Here is a 19,553-nt window from a genome sequence, read left to right as displayed (position 1 = left end):
ATATTTTATACGTAAAGCAAAATATGTTTTACATGTATGTATATTTTTGTAATTGTCATTTTAGTAAATAAATATATAAGTTGACATAATATAATGTCTAAAAATTGATGAACCACCTATTGATCCCCTCTATTTTCTTATTACTCTATAAATGAATGGTAAAATAACTCTTTACCCTCACCCATTAAGTACACTCGGTAATGTAATTGCAATGCGTTAAAAAAAACACTTGCGTATTAATAATTGGGTATTCTACCAGCAGTATATCGTAGTAGATATCATCCCTTAGATGGTTGGATTCACAACCGCTAACATCCTTAGAATATATATATATATATATATATATATATATATAATATATATATATATATATATATATATATATATATATATATATATATAATCAAAATAAGCGACAAGGATATCCAGAGGTAATGCAATACGATCGTTTCATGCGACTCCATTTAATTGAACAATGCAATCATTTCACTACATCAATTTAAAATGTAGAGCAATTTTCGGCTGCATAAAGATATAGTATTTAATTAGATTAGAAGGACACATTAGTATAATATTCTGAACATAACTAAAATATCGGAAACGTAATTCTCATCTCTGTAAATATTCAGATGTATATGTATTGCATTGAGATGTTTTGAGCTTTGCGTGTTCCTCTAGTTTGTAAGTGTTATACTAATGTTCCCTAATGCAAAAGCGTGAAATTGAAAGAGGCGTGATCGAAGTTACACAGTAGAAACATGGACATGTTCCCAAACACATACACTACGCGCGCGCATACACACACACATACTCACACACACACACGCACTCACTCACACGCACACACACAAATGGTAAATGACTTAATAAATAAATGAATAAGTGAATGGTGAATAGGAAGGGGGATCGCCTCCCACTTCTCTTTCTCTCCCTCTACCTACCTATCTACCTATCTATCTATCTAGCTATCTAATCTATCTATCTGTTTATCAGCCTATCTACCTACATATATTAATAGCTATCCGTCTCCATTATCATGAAGCCTCACACCCCTAAAAAACAAAAACAATGTTCTCTTCTAAACAACACCCACCCCAAAAATCTGTTTTATATAAATGAACAAGCTGTTTGTACATTCACAAAATTTTATTTGACGAGTTCGAGAAACGAACGAAAGTGCTAATAATAATGAAGAAATAAAAGATTTTTTCCAAAATTCTGACGACTTCTTTTCTCAATATTCAGTTTCTGGACAAAGTACCTGACACTCTATACATATACATGCACATACACACACACACACACACACACCACACACACACACACACATATATATATATATATATATATATATATATATATATATATATATATATACACATATACATATATATATGTATACATATATACATATATGCATACGTACATACACACACACACACATATATATATAATTGCCAACCAAGTGTGGCGTCCTATAACGGATCGTGATTCTGACTTATATAGACCCAGGAAGATATCTCTTCCAGCTGGCTAACGACACACTTTCTGTGTCCGATTAGTATTTGCGAGCGGAAGTCATCGCTCCCACCTCTAACCTTACGTGATACACACGGATTCGAGTTTCTGGGTAGTTACCCGCCCTCAGCGTGTGTTAATCACCAGCTAGTCATGAAAACCCATTCTACTGGCAACATACTATATGCTTTTTCCAGCTACAAACTGTTAATGATCTCGAGAAAGGAGAAATAAGCTATATTAAATCTCTGACCGTGATATAAACAGTAGCAATATGGAATCGTAGCATATAATTGCCAACCAAGTGTGCCGTCCTATAAATGACAGCGCTACTAATATATATATATAGCCCCAGCAAGACACCTCTTCCAGCTGGCTAACGACATACCTTCTGTGTCTGATTAGTATTTGCGAGGGGAGGTCATCGCTCCCATCTATAGCCTTACGTGATACACAAAGACTCGAGTTTCTGGGTGGTTAGCTGTCCTCCGCATGTATTAATCACTAATAGGCTGCCATGCTGGGGTACTATATTATTACCATCGCCTTAGCGAAGGCGGAGTATTGTTTTCAGCCGTGTTTGCTTGTTTGTCCCTGGACAAGATATCTCAAGAACTGCTGAATGGATTCGGATGAAACTTTCAGAGATGTTTGGCCTCGTGACTGGCAGAAAATAATTAGATTTTGGGATCGATTAGGTGCTGGACAACGATTCTAAATTATTTTTCTGTTTTTTTTTACTTAATTTTCGAGAGCGATCGTGTTTATTTTTAGTATTCTCGTTTGTGAGAACAGTCGAGTTTATTTCAGATATTCTCATTTTAAAAATCAACACGCTGATTGTTTATCAAGACTGCTTTAAAAAAATGCTGAACCATTTGAAGATACCGTGATTGTTGCGTTTGAGTGGAAAATGAAGTAAAACAGTTTTCTGTGACGTTATACGTGAACTGCCAGTCACATTACAAGACATAAAATTAAAATCGGAAAAGGATAAATTCATTAAAAGATGAAAGAATTACAGTTGACTAAAAGAGATAAAAATATGCGCAAAACAAATGCGAATCCATTCTCAATGTGTAACATTGTGTTGTACGCACAAAGGGTCGTAGTGCTAGCCACACTACAGAAGCGATTACTAACGGAATTTCACATTGGTCACTTAATGATTTCGAGAATGAAATCGTTGATGAGAAGTTATGTATATTGGCCAACAATTGACTGTGATACTGAAGAACTAGTAAAAGCATGCAGAGGGTGTGCCCTACCTGCAAAAGCACCTACCACTAAATGGCAACCGTGGCCAAAAACAGATGTGCCATGGTCCTGACTGCATGATGATAACGCAGGTCTACTTAAGGGTTCATATTACCTTGTTGCGGTGAACAGTATTTTAACGTGGTCTGAAGTGCATAAATGTAAAAAGCCGACATCTGCAGTTACAGAAACTTTTTTTACACGAATTGTTCGCCAGACATAGTATTCCTGATATCATTGTGTCAGATAATAGAACTCAATTTCCGTCAGTCGAGTTCATAAAATTTTGTAAAATGTTTGTTATCGAACATATCACCACTCCGCCATATTATCCTAAGTTAAACGGACAAGCGGAGCATTTTGTGGACACTTTCAAAAGGGCATTAAAAAGGCGAACAATGAAGTAATGGACGGCCTTGCACTTCAACAATTTCTAAGAGTAAGCGAGTAACATTTAATCCGAATACCCCATCTGGAATGTCACCCGTAGAATTGATGTTTACTAGGAAGATCAGTTCCGTTTTTGGTAAGGTGATACCGAATGAAAATAGAAAAAGTTGAACAACAAAAATACTTCAAGTTAGGTGACAAATTTTTTAAAAACTTATAGATATGGTAAAGAAAGCTTGGGAAGACGGTGTAATTATTAAACAAATTGGAAGAATGCTATTCCTGGTAAAAGAAAAATATCGAACATAAAAGAAATATTAACTAACTTAAGAAAAGATTCACGAGAAATGAAATCCCTATGGAAGTTTTGTACAACACGTTTGCGGTATCAACACCCAAACAATTTGAAACTAAACGTTCTAGCAACAGAAATCTGAAAAGAGCGAAGATACTGAAATTAAACCCTAAGCGTAAGAGATATTCTAAAAAGGGAAGATGTTGTGGAAGGATTCCGACCACCCAGAAGTGACTAAAAACGGACTGACATATTGGTATAAAATAAAGAACAGTCAGCAATTGAGGGTAAGCAGTTCACTGTGAGTCGTTGGCAGAGAGCGTTTAACCTCGTGTAACAGTAATAGTATTGCATCATTTGAATACTTTATTTCCCTCTACTTCGTTGAATTATATATCCAACATCAGGATATAAAAAAAGATATATGTCCGTTGATACATATCTCTTGATATACGTATACTTATTGTGTGCAGGTGTAGGAATGTATATATATATATATATATATATATATATATATATATATATATATATATATATATATATATATATATATATATATCGTGTCCATTAGAACACATTAAGAGGCTTCCAAATAGGAAAGCCTTGTGCTAGAAAGCCAGTAGAAAACTCAAACCACTAATTATGGATAAATTCTCGAAAGGATTGATGGTAAACGTTTTTAATTTTCAAGCCTTTCGAGAATTTATCCATAATTAGTGGTTTGAGTTTTCTACTGCTCTTTCTAGCACAAGGCTTTCCTATTTGGAAGCCTCTTAATGTGTTCTAATGGACACGATATTTTTATGTGAATAATATATATATATAATATATATATATATATATATATATATATATATATATATATATTATATATATATATTATATATATATATAATTATTTGTAATTTAGGTAAAGTGTAGGAATGTATATATATATATAATTATTTTTAATTTAGGTAAATTGCATGAAAAGATAATGAAGCCTAGGTTAATTAATGAGAATCCAACAAATAACATTTGCGTTACTTTTTACAACCAGGAGATGCAGATGAAGATCCATTTGTAGACGGGTACCAACCATAAAACTGAACGCAAAAAAGCCGAGTTTAAATGGCCTAATAATTCAAATACTGTCAGCTTGAAAGACCAAATGTAGAAAACGATCTTAAATGGAGTTTCTTATGATAGTATTTACTTTTGTTACGCTTTCTTAGCAAGCAGAAACTCGCTTCGGGGCGAGCATAAAGCACGAGGTGCATTCAGAGGAAAAAGCGTTTTGGCCTTTTAGTTTTTGACAATCTAAGGAAGTCGATCCTACCTAGATCATGCCTCCTTGATGTTGCGCTGTTTTCGAAATGCTACATTTAGTGAGGATTGAACTCAGAAACTTCCGGTGATCTTATTTCCCAATTGTGAACAAATACAAGCGTGAAACATGATGTACATATTTACTTAGAAATAAAAAGAAAAGTAGCATATTGCATGGATATTGACAAAGAATCGAAGACAGGTGAAAACTAAAGTTTATTTATGAGACACATTAATTTCGTAGTCTCCCGTCATTCAATATTTTTATAATGAGCGTATTTAAAACTCAGAAACATGGAATTGACCACAGCGCTCCTTTGGGATCTTTACCTTTTGACCTACAGATTTAAAAAATAATTTTTTGAAACTAAACACTTCCAAACTTCGGACACCGGTAGAATGTGTCATATAAAACATCTTTTACTCTTAGCATTTTTGAGAAAAACTTATATTTACGAAGTTATTTCACGTTTAAGTTCTCGTATTTCGGTAATTTCAACCAATCAATGACGTGTATTCAGTTGAATAAAATTACTGCTGTTGTTTGTCAACAAGAACTTCTAGCGGTGTATATTTCGTTTGTTGCTGTTATTTATGACAACCCTAACCCTAAAACCCTAACCCTAGCCCTAAAACCTTAACCATAACCCTAACCCTAAAATCTTAACCCTAAACCCAACCCTAAAACCGAACCCTAACCCTAAAACCTTAAAACCAATACAAACGCACAAACGATGTCGTAAATAACAGCGACAAACGAAAAATACACCGCTGGAAGTACTTGTTGAGAAACAACGGCAGTAATTTTATTCAGCTGAATACACGTCATTGATTGGTTGAAATTATCGAAATACGAGAACTTAAACGTGAAATAACTTCGTAAATATAAGTTTTTCTCAAAAATGCTAAGAGTAAAAGATGTTTTATATGACAAATTCTCCCAGTGTCCGAAGTTTAAACGTGTTTAGTTACAAAAGATTATTTTCTAAATCTGCCGGTCAAAAGGTAAAGATCCCTCCTTTGTGTTGAAGCCATATTTTTCTAATATAAAAAAGTTGTTTAATTTAAATCATTGTACATTGATTTTTCGTTTTGTGTTTGAGCTTTAAAGTTCAATGGGAACAGACTGGACCGCTCTGGTCCTGTCAATAATATGTTTTAGTCTGTAGATAAAAAGAATAAATTCATATCAAGAAGCATGTTCTCGAGTTCGAGGACTTCTAAAATCTAGGTGTTCCCCTACCCTATTTATATACCGAAATATTTTTGATAACTCTGAAATTGAAAAAATATGAATTCTTTTGAAGCATTGGATATAATCCAGTCCACCTGAATGAAAAGGAGGAGTTAACATACTTGACAAGCTGATTAGATACTATTCGGTGAAACGAGCCACACGAAGATGGTCAATGGCTGTGTTTTTCAACCTCATTGATATAGCAGCATACAGTGTTTTTTTTGTTTTTGTTTTTTTAGCTATATATTGGAAAGCACCCAAAATTGAAACAACAGAGCAAATTTCAATCTAGACGCGAATTTCTTAAAATGCTGGCTGAAAAACTTGAAGAACCTGAAGAAATAATTTCAGTATCCAAAAGAAGGAAAAAAACAAGTTACTCACCAGAATTTTTCGGGGTTTATCCTTCAGGTAAAAAGAAAACGAGTTGAATTAGTCGTCAAAAGTAACATATTTTTGCAAATGAAAGCCAAAGAGATGAGACAATTTTGTGTTTGAACAATGTAAATTAATTTTTTTATGTTTTGTATATATTTTTTTATGAAAATTTGAGTTGGACCAGTCTGGTCACATTCATGTGTTTATATAACTGTTTAAAATGTTTTCTAGGGTTAAAGATCGAAGTATTCTATAAATAAGCTATTTAGGTTTACGATATATTTGATAGTAAATGCATGTGGCTTAGTAGTTAGGGTGTTCGGATCCAGATCGTAAGGTCGTGAATTCGATTCCTGGCGGTGTGTTTTATCCTTGAGCAAGGCATTTTATTTCAAGCTGCTCCGGTTCACTCAGCAGGTAAAAATGGATTGTACATGTAATTCAAAGAGTCAACCCTGTCACATCCTGGGTCGCGCTGACTATCCCTGAGAACTGCGTTCAGGGTACACATGTCTGTAGAGTGCTCAGTGACTTACAACTTAATTTAACAAAGAGGTGGTTCTGTTGATCGGATCAACTGGAACCTTTGCTGTCGTAACCGACGGAGTGCCAGTTAGGTCTTCGATGTCGTTTCTCTCGAGCTGGCAGAATCGTTACGGCAGAAATTGTTTTCACCTCAATAGACGTCATTGATTGGCTGAAATTGCCGAAATGCAAGAAATTAAACAACAAATATGTTACAACCTACAGAATTTTCTCAAGAAAGTCAAGGGAAAAAGATGTTTTATAAACACATTCTACCAGTATACGAAGTTTAAAATTTTTAGTTACATAGAAATTATTTTAAAAATCTGCCGGTCAAAGTGAAAAGATCCGGAAATTGATTTACACATTAGTTAATTAAGCACTCCTGCATCACTGGATGAAGTGAGCACAATTGTACTAATATTTATTTTGCAATTGTCTCTTTATTTTCCGTTCGAAATTATGATGGTGTTAACGCCCACAAATTGCTTAAATGAGGAGGTAACGTAAAGGCCTCACTCCACAACCAGCTTCATTAGAGAGCAGAGACAGAACAATATCATCGTTATCATTAAGAAAAACAACATAAAGAGCAGCAATGCTAATGAAAACAGCATTTTACCCGCAGAAAGGGAGTTGCAAAATACATTGATTACGAGGCAAAGTCCAACAGAGGAAAAATGAGCACCAATTAGTTGTTACAGGGAAATGAGAGCTTCTAACATGACGCTAGGAATCCAAACTTCATGGCCTCACAAGGGTTTTTGAAAGGTTTCCCAAAGAAACCCCGTATAAGAAATGAAATTTAGCAAACACATTTTCTGCTTACCAGAAAACCTTTAAGATAGGTTACCTCTTGTATTTTTGCCTTCTTTCCAAACAATATGGCGATCTTAAGAGTGGATACCATAAATGAGCGTGGCTTTGAGTCACACTGGAAGCGGGGTCACCTGCTTAATGACCTCATATTATCAGATTTGGATGTGATAATTGTCAGTGAGACCTGTATTTCCGACATGCACATCAGCACCCAATTTGAACGATTTTGAGATCTTCGCGTCTCATACTCGAAGTGACGCTACTGTTTCGGAAAAGCCTGGTCCTAGAGAGACGGTCAATCTTCCAAGGCAGTAAGCTGTTGGTCCTTGGCGCAAAAGTTAGCGAAAGTGGTGCTTTTACACCAGTCGCTGCGTATGTCCAAATTGGGGCGGGGCAGACGAATTTCTTCGGTCGTTTGATGGTTTTCATAGTGTTCGTGGGAACGACATTTCAGATGCACATCTGGATTGTGTTGGAACAGCCGATAGGAGATGGTTGGTGTAAAACTGCTCAATCGTTTTCTACAGCTTGCTACCTGAGCATTGGGTTTTCAGAGAAGTGCGTCGCGAGACCAGACATGATTTTCTTTATGAGGCGCATGTCGGAATCATGACACACTAGAGGAATGTATATGTCAGTCGGTTCTTCCAGGAACCACAATTTTCCAACTGACTAGTAAGTACCGACTGGATTTCCAGAATGCACCCATGAAGACAAGGGCAAAGTCTCAAAGTCTCAAAATCATTAGTTTGAGAAACATAATATGTACTTTAATTATTTCTTTATAAACAACAAGAGTCACACACAAAACAAAGGACAGCATGCGATTTGCGAATAGCACCGGGTCATCCAAATCCTATCTAGATAGTGTATTCTGTTGGCCATTAGATAGGAGTAGCATAAGTTGTCCACAATTCAAAGTCATCAGCTATACACACCACGGGTTTGTGATCTGTACGGATATACGGTCGACCTAGATAGGTTGTATACACAGGGACTCGGTTACTAGAAACTGAAAGTGCCTTTCCCGATACGACAATTTTACAGAACTCAGATTAGAAAACTAGTCGAAAAAGTAATTAATGGGTTAATCATCAACCACTGATGGGTATTAGCCCAGAAAAGAGTTATTAGATTAGAATCGATAATGTTTGGTAAGGAAATAGTGGTCAAGAATTCTTGAGTAGAGGGTGTTATTTAATAACGTAGAAGAGACACCTAGAAAAGACATTTTAACTGACGTGTTGGCGACAATATTTGCTCTAAACCGACTCTTCAACTCTAAGCATGAAGGTTGTTTGTCGAAGCGAAGGCGCATGCTCTAAAACATGAGGGAACGAAAGCCTTTCAGTGGGTCCATGTGACAAGACGCGCACCGCGGCAACAAAACCACAGTTTTGTCATTGACGGATCGTGAGCGGCGCTTGCTACACTATCCCAAGCAAATGTGGATGAATTTTTAGTACGTATCGCTCAACTGTTTGAAGCTGGTGGTGAGCTAGAGATGTGAACTTAACGTTTATTACGATGGCTTGCCGGGGCTCTCCGCTCAGGATGCGAGTTCCGCGAAAAAGACGATAACAGCTGACGAAATACGGGAAGCGATAACGGGCTGCGCAATGAAGTCGCCAGGACTGGATGGTCTGCCCTACGATCTTTATCACCAGGCTTATTCGGAGACTTTCTTGACAGATATCTACTGTGACTGGTAGAAGAACGATAGAATTGTCTGTTCTGCAAAAAGACATGCGTGATAACAAGCAGATCTATCCACAAAAACCTCCACCTCACGCGATACATCATAGAAAGGGTAAGTAAAGAACTTGGCAGGGATGGATATCTGATCAGTTTAAATCAGTCGAAAGCGTTTGATAGGGTCGACCATCAATATTCCTCAAGGTGGTTGAGCTCAAACCCATCTCCAGAAGGCTTGATCGCTGCAATGTACAGAGACATTTGCTCGGTGGTAGAATCTAAATGTCAGAAACGTTTAGTATCATGTGCTCGGTCAGTCAAGGCTGTACCCTCACTCTACTTTTGTAAATACTGACTCTGGAACCACTTCTGTTAAAGTTGGAGGTTTCGAGGTGCATCTCATGCAACCTAGGATGCCGAAGATCCGTGTTTGTATAAAGGGATGACGTCACCGTGACAGTCTCAGACACGAAATACATCGAAGTGATTGGCACTACTCTGAGTAACTACGAGGTGTTGACGAGAGCAAAAATTTACCAGAAGTCGGTAGGCCAGCTTGCCAGGTGGAGAGGCAGATTCATACTGTCCAACAACATAGTGGAGCATTTGAAGGACGGGCAGGTTAAATTGCTTGGGGTCTGGTTCAGATCTCCAGGCTGACAAGAAATGGGAAGAGTGACGAGCATGGTACTGTCACTCAGAAATGGCGTTTTCCCCTAATTGGAAATTTTCCTTGTTTAGAATTTTGTTAATTGTTCACATGCAAATCGACTGCTGTCCTTTGTTTTGTGTGTGACTCTTGTTGTTTATAAAGAAATAATTAAAGTACATATTATGTTTCTCAAACTAATGATTTCGAGACTTTTCCCATTATTCCTCCTAAAATTTGACGGATGTCAAAGTTTGAAATAAGAAGTAGGAGTTTCTCCTCAAACAAATTACAGTTTTCGTAATTCCTGCACTACATAAAACCATCAATTTCAGGAATGTGCGTGTAGGCCCTCCGCAAGCCACTGAAAATTGTGGTTCCTGAAAAAGCCAACTGACGTATGCATTCTTCTGGTTGGTTACTATTTCGACATGATACCACAAAAAAAAAAACATGTCTGGTTTCGCAACGCACTCCGAAAGCCCACTGTTCAGGTAGCAAGCACACTATTCTTTGGTTGTATTTACGTGTTGAGAATACTGTTTCGTTTATCTCAAGAACCGCCCATTTGAACTGGATTGCGGAACAGATCCTCTGCACATATTTCGAGAGCTTAACTGTTGTAATCAACAGCTGTGCAGTGGCTCACCCTCAGTTCTTCAACACAAAACCAAACTGAAGTTAATTCCTTGGCCCATGAGGAAAGGAAAAAAAACAATCCTAAGAGGAAAGGTACCACCTCCTACCCATGTATCTTTTCTGACAGACACGCATACATTGCATCCTTTTCGGGAGCACTGACTAAATTTCTCTGCAAAGCATCTGCTTGTTCATATCGTATCGTTTTTGTTCATAATTTTCTTTTAGGGATAACATGCCCCTCCATTACCGATTTCTCCATCATATTCGAAAGGTTAAGCGAGTTGGCTGCGATCATGCTTCTATTTAGGTTGAAATGGTTCAGAAAAATACACATTTCAAAATTATGTGAGGTTGTGACAGGACAGCAACCGAAAATATCCGTTCATTTTTTTCTATTTGTCTTGTGTGGGAGATGAGAAAAATAAATTTTAATTTTATATGAATTATGTTCTTATAAACAGGATAGGTGTTAATATATTCTTGTCTTCTCTTAATTTTATTTTTATGTCGTAAAGAAAAACAAAAAGGTTTTATTTACAATATAAAAAAAAATAACGAAACCGAAACAGAAAAAATCATTTCAATCGTGAAAGATACATTGAAAAGGGAGAGGAGTAAGAATTTTTAACGTTTTTTTAAAGAATTTTTAAAGTTTTCAGAATATTTTTTTTAAATGTCGAAAAATAAGGAAAATTTTTTAAAATCTTTTTAGTGATGGTTGTTGTGTCAAAGGCATGATGATAAGGGCGACATTTAAAAGGCATGATGATAAGTGGCGACATTTAAAACATTTTTTTTTTTGCCCTAAAAGTGCAGAATACACGTTTCAGAATATGAAATACTATAACATGAGGGGAAAAAATTTAATGCTGGTAACTGTTGTTAAGGCATGAGGAGGGGATGGAGTAAACGTTTAAATGTTATCAATGAAAAAGAATTGTGTTTTTAGAAAATGTTTCTTCCCATTCTTTAAAGATGCGTTATGTAAACAAACAAACAAACAAGCAAAAAGGGAAAAATTGGAACTTATGGGGGACAGCTATTCTAAAAGTTGGCTTATATATATATACATTAACGTAAATATGTAATACATGTATGTATGAGGAGATTAAAGAAAACAAGACTTACAGGTTCTTAAAAAGGTTTTATAGCTTGAAGTTATTGTCCAATTATACGTGTTTGTCCAGTTATACGAGAGAAGAATCGTGCTTTTATATACAAGTACGTATGCGAGCGTGCGCGCATGCGTGTGTGGGTGTTATTATCAGGACAGAACTGACACCTCGGCCAATTTCGAATTCTTAAACACGTAATTCTTTTTTATAAACACACACTATAATATGATATAATATTACACACACACACACACATACACACACATGCATATGTGTGTATGTGTGTATGTGTGTGTGTATGTAATATATATATATATATGTGGTAAGTATAGGCGCAGGAGTGGCTGTGTGGTAAGTAGCTTGCTAACCAGCCACATGGTTCCGGGTTCAGTCCCACTGCGTGGCATCTTGGGCAAGTGTCTTCTGCTATAGCCTTGGGTCGACCAAAGCCTTGTGAGTGGATTTGGTAGACGGAAACTGAAAGAAGCCTGTCGTATATATGTATATATATATATATATAATATATATATATATGTGTGTGTGTGTGTGTGTATGTGTATGTATATGTTTGTGCGTCTGTGTTTGTCCCTCTAGCATTGCTTGACAACCGATGCTGGTGTGTTTACGTCCCCATCACTTAGCGGTTCGGCAAAATAGATCGATAGAATCAGTACTGGGCTTACAAAGAATAAGTCCCAGGGTCGATTTGCTTGACTAAAGGCGGTGCTCCAGCATGGCCACAGTCAAAATGACTGAAACAAGTAAAAGAGTAAAAGAGTATACATGTATATATATATATATATATATATATATATATATATATATATATGCATAACTACATCTGGCTCTCCGTCGGTTACAACGACGTGGGTTCCAGTTGATCCGATCAATGGAGCAGCCTACTCCTGAAATTAATGTGCATGTGACTGAGCACTCCGGAGACACAAGGAGATTCAGCGTGACACAGAGTGTGACAAGGCCGGCCCTTTGAAATACAGTCACTACTCATTTTCGCCTGCTGAGTGAACTGGAGCAACGTGAAATAAGGTGTCTTGCTCAAGGACACAGCGCATCGCCGAGAATTGTGCTCGCGAATTTACTATCATGAGATGAAAGAAGCTCATCGTATATATATATATATATATATATATATATATTATATATATATATATATAAACATAATTAAAAAGGGTAATAACATAAGTTATTATTACCAGTGGCTTAGCACAAAAGACGAATTAGTCATTAGACAATATATTTTTCGTATAGAAATATAATAAAGGCTCCCAAATAAGGAAGCAAGTGCTAGAAACACAAACAGGGATAAATTCATCAAAGGAATGAAAATCAAAAATATTTACCATTATAGATGTATCCCAGACTGATCAGTTTCTACCTCTTTCTAGCAAAACATACAGAATATGTTTGCCCAGGCAAGGTTCGTCAGTGAGTAGCCTATGTTGAGAGGGATTCTTTGGGGTTTGAATAATTCACCTCTGGAAACATGGGTGTTTCGTTCAACATTCTTAAACAATCCTTATTCAGAGACCTTTTGAGTGGGATGGGCTACTCGACCGGAAGAAAATTCTAACTGGGCCTCACCAGTTATGTGCTGTTTATCTTGATATGAGATCACCATGTCGCGCACATATGGTTGTGATGCATGTGCCTAGTGTACTCTTATCAGACGGGTAGTCATGATGGGTATACTAGGCTTCGTATATTTTACCCCAGTGTCACTTGATGGCATGCACTGCTCTCTCACTCAATAATAATAATAATACTAATAATAATAATAATAATGATGATGATTATATATATACAGAGTGCGATTAATAATAATATTAAAAAATATATATACACATGCCTGTTGATATAGGTATATTATGTGTGTGGGTGTATGATTGTATTTTTTATTCTTTTACTTGTTTCAGTCTTTTGACTGCGGCCATGCAGTCAAATGAACCCAAGAAGAGCACGCCTATTACTATGCATTAGGTAGGTCATCTCTTCAGTTGGCCTACCTAATGCATAGTAATAGGCGTACTCTTCTCGGGTTCATTTGATCCTTTTACATTTTTCCTTCAGTGGTGGGTGTGGTGGTGAACTTGGGCTCGAATTGTGGCAGTTCCCGTTCAACTGACCACCCAGATTCGTATTCAGAGAAGAGTTTGTGCCAGTGAATGACAGCGTAGGTGTAGAGACGGTCGTTGTCTCTACCACAACTCCGCCATTAATACCATTACAGTTACTTTAACCTTGCCATTACAGCTTTGTTTATCGTTAGTTACCTCTAATAATGCCTTGATTTGCATCGCTGTAGTTAACCTTAGTAACTATGGTGACAGTATAACCGTTATTTATTTAAGCCTGCCGTCTTTGCTCCTACTACTGTATAGTATTCTTAAAAGTTGTTTAGTTTCGACTTTTGTCTTGTACTTGAGATAATCATAAATATGTGAGGGTTAGAGTGGATAGTAGAAGAAAGAGAAGCAGCTTGGTGAATAGACCAAATTCTACAAGTCTGTAAATAGGTTCGGCAAAGGATGAAAAGGAGATCAACAATGAGGCTTCGCATTCCTGTGCATCAGGAAACACAAGAAGCGATCAGCAGAGGTCAAATATGTTTACTACTACTAGCGATCAATGAGATCGCTGATCTTGGCCTTGCAAAGAACCAACTCACCTTGTTCTGTTTTAATTACTGATAGAAAAAAATTAACAATGTATATATATATATATATATATAATATATATATATATATATATATATATATATATATACTGATATTGACATCGTTGACTTTTTCTTTTCTTTTAATGGGTTTTGCTGTGGTTTACAGTTTTCGTAATTGCGCAGTTTGTATATATTGGCAGTTGTTAATTTCCTTAAGTTTTATCGTATGTTTAATAGTGTTGTTGCAATAAAAGGTATGTTTACATATTCGAGTAGTCAGGGAGAAAAGAAGGATTAAATTTTCACAGAAAATTATAGATATTAAAATTTCTAAATTTCTAAAGATGATCGTTTGCAATAAAAAGGATGTTTAAATTTTCGAATATTCAGGGAGAAAGAAAAGGATAAATATTTACAAAAAGTTGTGGATATTAAAGTTTTTAAAGATGATCGTTTGTGTGTTCGGCCAGAGAAAACTGATATGTAAGTTTTCCAAGTTATTTTAAAGGAAATTTAAAATACTCTGATCACAAGCAGAAGTAGTGGGGGGGGGGGCATCATAGCCAGATTTTTTGAAGCTATTTTTCAGGTGTTTTGCAGGGTTGTATTAGTGTTTCTGTTTTTGTCGGAAAAGGGTCCCTTTTGAGGGCTGAACACGCGCATTTTTTTCGAAAATTTTAGAAGAAAAAAAAAGAAAAAAGACAATGGTGACTGAGCGAGGGAGTGAGATCCGGATGTTGAACAGCCAGTTCGACAAAGACTTCCCCGCCCTCACCACCACTACTGTTCCTGCACGAGAGAAGGAGGAAGAGGGGAAAGAAGAAAGAAATCAGAAGAGAATTACATTGACATTGCCACCACCACATGAACAACAGCAGCAAGAAGCCATGTCAACGGTTCCACCTCGGCAGCGAGGCAAATTAAGGAAAACCTAAATGTTACAATGGAAACAATGTAGCAGTGGAAAAACAGGAACAATATAGCGATAAATACATCAAATGATATAATTAGAGACACAAACAAACAAAAAAGAATAGACACACACAAAAAAGAATAGAACAAGCAACACAAGAGCAACTTGAACTAATACTTAAGTCAGAACGGAATGTAAAAACGCACGTAACGAGAGGGAAACGTTTCGGCACTGTGTAGGTGCGTTTCACAACAGAGCAAGAAGCAAGACACCCTTCAACAGTGCCACTAAAAGATCAAGACGTAACTTGTTCGGCGCGTAACAAAAAATAAAAATTGGGGAGGTGCCCCCAGAAATAAATATATACTGGCTGGTGGAGGCAGTCCTCATAGATATAAAGGACACCGCCACAAAACTGGAGGTGCACAAGTTGCACCAACAAATTTGGTCGGGTCAGGGAATGGAGCTTTTAATCCAATTGAAACAAGAGAGCATTGAACTCATGGCCTATTCGATCAGTCTGCCGGACGGCACAAAACTACACGTGGCCGTAAAGGGCTGGAGTCCGAGATGTTACCTCTGTGGTGGCAAGAACAACTTCAAGGTCTCTTGCCCCAGAAGGAGAAGAGATGAACGGCCAGCACTACTACCAACACCAGTGTCAGTGCCACCTCCACGCACCAACATCAGGTGCAGCAGTAGCAGGGACCAGCGATCGATCCACCAAGGGCAGCACTGGTACCACCACCACCACCACCACCATTGAGGCTTCAATACCAAAAGCCTCGGCATCCATGGGACTACTACCACCACCACCAATAGCAATACCAGTAACAAATGAACTCCCACAACAAGTCCAGGACCCACAAAACATTACCTTCCCGACCCAACCAACTCGGACTGGTCGAGAGTGGGGAGGGTAGCACACAGTGCCCCCCTCACCAAAAAAAAGAGAGAAAAACTGAACTGAAGAAGTATTAGAAAAAGTGGAGGCGCAAACAAGCTGAACTTCCCTACAGCAGCAACACACACACACAACCAGCAACAATAACATCACTTTCACCGTCAACGCCATCACCACCACCACCACCAACAACAACAACAACAACAATACTGCACCACCAATAGCAGCAGCAGCAACAGATGAAAATGCAACCTCAACATCAGCCGGAGTACCAGCAGCAGCAGCACTGGCAGATGCAGTTCCACCAAGTGTAACATCAAGCAGTGACCCTCAAGACATTCCTCTTCTCGACCAGGAAAACTCAAACCTTTTAAGCACTGAGGTCAAAAAGGAGGAATTCCATACAGTCCCCAGCAAAAGCGAAGAAAACTGCAGAACTAATAAAAGAAAGAAGAGGAAGGCTTAAAGAAGCTGAACTTACCAACAGCAGCAACGCACAACCACAACACACAGCAACAATACCAACACCATATTCACCAGCACTACAGCCTCATCCACAAACACAGACAAGAACACAAATCCCAACACCAACAGATTTCACAAACATTACCAACCTGATAGCCATAAACACAAATAACATCGAACTCATGAACCATTGAAGAGATCACACAGACATCACAATAAAATATGTTTTCCCGACAAGCAACACACCACCACCACACATACAAATTTTTAAAATATCACAACACACATACAACACAATAAAATCAAATTACCCCAAAGCTGTTGGGCAGTTTCAGAAAAACATTTCCAAAAGATTTTTCAAAAATCTTCTCGTGGAAATACCTATTCAAAAACAAAGAGACAACACCACCAGAAAACAGCGGTAAGTAGCGCTCTCTTCTAGTATAACTTTTTCAGCATGGCCGTGCTCACAGTGGATTGTTTGAACGCCTGTGGCCTCGGGTCGCCTTGGAAATAAGGACACCTTTTAAACGGCCTAAGGTCACATGGTGTAGATGTAGCAGCCATTAGCGTAATCCAGACTTTCCGGCCTGCAGGCCTTCAAGCCCCTTTTCGGTGGTTACGAGATCTACCTATCTTTGTGTCGGTGGTGGTACTGCGGTGTTATTCCAGAAATGCCTGGATCCGAAAATAAAGGTAATCTTCTTGGATCCGGAAGGTTCTTTGGTGGTCCTGGATGTGAGCAGCAGTAACGATGGAGCCTTCAGACTGGTGGTTACTTATGCTCCGACAAGAGCAGGGCGGTCAGATTATTTCAGGCGTCTGGAAGCTTTCCTGGGAACGTCTCGAACAACTATAGTGTTAGTAGGGGATTGGGACACTGTCTTTAATGGACATTTGGCTATCTGATAGGAGAGGCGGGTGCAAAAGCCTCACAAAATGCTCAGGCGTTTTCAACTGTCTGGAAGGTACCGACTAGATTGCCCGAATGTGCCAATGTGGACTTGGACAAACCGCATCGGGTCATCTACACAAATTTGTGATCTGTAAGGTCAATTTAAATAGACTTCGTAGACAGGGCCCCAGATAGTGGCAGCTGGACACGTCGCTCCCGGCATGCCAAGCTTACAGAGACCAGATTAGCGTATTAATTAAGCGGGCATTGACGGGGGTAGTCGTCAACAACAACATGTGGTTTGCTCTTAAAAGGGCAATTAGAGTAGAATCCATTAGGTTTAATACGGCCTTATCGATAACAAGAAATAGGTTAAAGGAAGATTTAGTTAGAAAGTTAGATGAGGCACTCAGAAAAGGCATCGCAATTGACGTGTTGGCGGCGAGATTGGTCCTCGATCAATACTTTGACGTCAAACACTTAGGTTGTGATGTCAGAGCTAAAGAACGTACTCTAAGCAGGGAGAGAACGAAAACCACTGGATGGGCCAGAATGGTGGAGACAAACGTGGGAACAAAGCCACCATTCGTTCTTTGGCGGACCAAAATGGGCGTGTAATGCTTGAACCGAGGCAGATGTGTGCGGATTTCCAGCAGCACTCTGCTCGACTGTTTGGGACACGTGGTAGGACGGATAGCAGGGCAGATTTCGGTGTCTGCCTGGACGGCCTACTGCAACTCACGGCGGGTGAGGCAGAGTGTTGTGAAAGGCCGATAACAGCCGCGGAAGTACGGGATTCGATGAAGAGCTGCACGAGAGGCAGATCGCCGGGTTTGGATGGCCTACACTGTGAACTTTATTGTTCTATGCCAGACTTGTTTGCGCGCCTCTTAGCAGATGTCTACCGCAACTTGTAACAGAATGGGATAATTCCAACTTTTGTTTGTCGAGGGGTGGTGGCACTGCTGAGAAAGATCTCAAGCAAGGAGGAGGTTATAGAAAATTTCAGGCCCATCACTCTGCTCGATGCAGAGTTGAAGATTTTGACCTATTTGTTAGACAAGAGGTTGGCGCTTGTCGTGGAGAAGCTGATTGGCGATGCGCAAACATGCGCCATACCAAGAAGGACTATCCACGACAACTTCCACCTCCTGCGCTACATCATAGAGAAGGTGGGAAACGAAGCTGGCATGGGCGGGGCTCTAATCAATTTAGATCAACCTACAGCCTTCGATAGAGTCGACCACCAATATTTAGCGACTGTTCTCACAGCGGCCGGTTTCGGTCCAGTTTTCTGTAGTTGGATCGATACTCTCTATAGCGGCATCTGCTCGGTAGTACAGGAGAATGGTCAGCTGTCAGAACCTTTCAGCATCTTGCGTTCGATCCGTCAAGGTGTCCACTCTCGTCTCTTCTGTACATACTGACTCTTGGAAACTGGAAGCGTTGAGGGGCGTCCCGCAAGATTTAGGATGTAGGAGAACCGTGAAGGTTTATGTCGACGATGTCACCGTCATAGTGTCGAGGCACAGGAACATAAACCTGATAAGCGCGACACAAAAAGAATATGAAACGGTGTCTGGAGCAAAGATTAACGCGGAAAAATCAGTGGGCTTGCAGCTCGGAACCTGGAGAGGCATGTCCAAGATGTCCAACAGCGTCGTGGGACGCTGGACAGACGGACCGGTTAAATTGCTCGGGGTCTGGTTCGGTCCGGACCTCCAGGTGGAGAAAAGCTTGACGAAGTTACGAGCAGGGTGGCCGATCTAGCCCAGAAATGAGCAGAGAGGAAGCTGTCCTGAAAGGCTGAGATGAGGTGGCGAATGTGTACATCGCATCGTCGTCCCTTGCCCCATTTGTTGGCTGACGAA

General features: G+C 38.7%; 1 protein-coding gene across 6 annotated transcripts in view; it reads right to left on the bottom strand.

Moving 5' to 3' along the window:
- The window catches only part of LOC118765930, an 84,184-nt gene that overhangs the window by 57,037 nt on the left and 7,594 nt on the right, over positions 1-19,553 (bottom strand). For 3 of the 6 annotated variants that reach the window (XR_005001842.1, XM_036508782.1, XM_036508786.1), the window contains exon 2: positions 6,390-6,410. The gene's annotated coding sequence lies outside the window, so the exon portion shown is untranslated. Of the gene's footprint in view, positions 1-6,389; positions 6,411-11,841; positions 11,924-19,553 lie in introns of those variants that run through there. The other 3 variants (XM_036508785.1, XM_036508784.1, XM_036508787.1) reach the window with 3 other exon arrangements.

Source organism: Octopus sinensis, linkage group LG14 (assembly GCF_006345805.1).
Source record: "Octopus sinensis linkage group LG14, ASM634580v1, whole genome shotgun sequence".
NCBI classification, from domain to species: domain Eukaryota; kingdom Metazoa; phylum Mollusca; class Cephalopoda; order Octopoda; family Octopodidae; genus Octopus; species Octopus sinensis.
This window is presented reverse-complemented; position numbering and strand designations above follow the sequence as displayed.